The sequence below is a fragment of the Harpegnathos saltator genome, unplaced genomic scaffold, assembly GCF_003227715.2.
Source record: "Harpegnathos saltator strain DR-91 unplaced genomic scaffold, Hsal_v8.6 scaffold185, whole genome shotgun sequence".
Taxonomy (NCBI): Eukaryota; Metazoa; Arthropoda; class Insecta; order Hymenoptera; family Formicidae; genus Harpegnathos; species Harpegnathos saltator.
The window spans coordinates 203,804-205,000 of NW_020229967.1; the positions used below are offsets into that span (position 1 = coordinate 203,804).

Consider the following 1,197-nt stretch of genomic DNA (forward strand, 5'->3'; position numbering starts at 1 on the left):
AAGCGAACGGAGAAAGACGAGTGTGTGCGGGGGTGGGAGTACCCGGAGCTTGTGGGACACTGGTGGGGCACGACAGAGGGTGGGATGGAGACACTGGTGGGAGAGAAAAGGGGGACACACAGGACGTTTGTCCACGTTCACCACTAACGCATACGCACGCGCGCGCGCGTGCACTACCGGCAAGAAAACTCTATCTGACCTCTCTCTTTTGCACTTACCTGTGTTCCAGCGCTGGCACGACTGTCAAGTATCCACCAGCAGCAGCAGCAGCAGCAGCAGCAGCAGCAGCAGCAGCAGCAGCAGCAGCAGCAGCAGCAACAGCAGCAGCAACAGCAGCAGCAGCAACAGCAGCAGCAGCAGCAGCAGCAACAGCAGCAGCAGCAGCAAGCTCAACAGCAGCGTCTCGGTGGTAGTGGCTCCGTTGGTGGGGATGTCGTCTCCAGCCCTCGAGCCGCTGGTAGGGAGGACAAAAGCGTCGTAGGGAGGGTAAAGCACCCGGCGACGTCGGCCACGACAACGACGACGGTGGCGGTGGCGGCGGCGACGGCGGCGGCGGCGGCGGCGACGACGACGACGACGACGACAGCGACAGCGACGGCGACGGCGACGACGACGATACCCGTGGCCGAGAGTGAAGGAGGAGGGGGTGTCAGTGGAGGTGGCGGCAGCGGCGACGGCGGTGGCGGTAGTAGTGGTGGTGGTGGTGGTGGTGGTGGTAGTGGCAGTGACAGTGGTAGTGGTGGCGACGGCAACGCTGGTGGGGAACGTAACGGAGGCGGTGGTGGTGGTGGTTTTGCCGTTGGTGGTGGCGAAGTCGCGGAGAAGGAGGAGAGGCCACCGGCTTCAGAGACTGTCGAGCCGACGGCCGCGTTTGACGTCGCATCCCTCGTACTCTACGGCTCGCGCGCACTGCCGATACGCCTTAAGATCTTGCTCGATCAGTTGTTCAACCAGTTGCCCCCCGCGCAAGTGACACGTCTCTTAGCTGCCTTCGGTTGGACCCACGAGGATTACACGCGAGGATACATACTGCAGGTGAGTCTCGACACGTTCGATTCGCACGCGCGCGCGCGCGCGAGAACCACCGAGCGGTAAGACAGTCATCATCCCCTTCGCCGAGGGGCAGGTGCCGCCGTACTTCAGCGCGAATTCGCCAGATCCCGATGCGTGTGCAACACGTGACGACGAAGACGGTGA

At 63.2% G+C, this 1,197-nt stretch overlaps 1 protein-coding gene across 1 annotated transcript in view; it reads left to right on the plus strand.

Annotated features, from left to right (window-relative positions):
• The first annotated feature begins 727 nt into the window (after window positions 1–727).
• Window positions 728–1,197, plus strand: part of LOC105190053 (uncharacterized) — a 19,827-nt gene continuing 19,357 nt past the window's right edge. The window contains exon 1 of the mRNA XM_025297748.1: window positions 728–1,035. The gene's annotated coding sequence lies outside the window, so the exon portion shown is untranslated. The remainder of the gene's footprint in view (window positions 1,036–1,197) is intronic.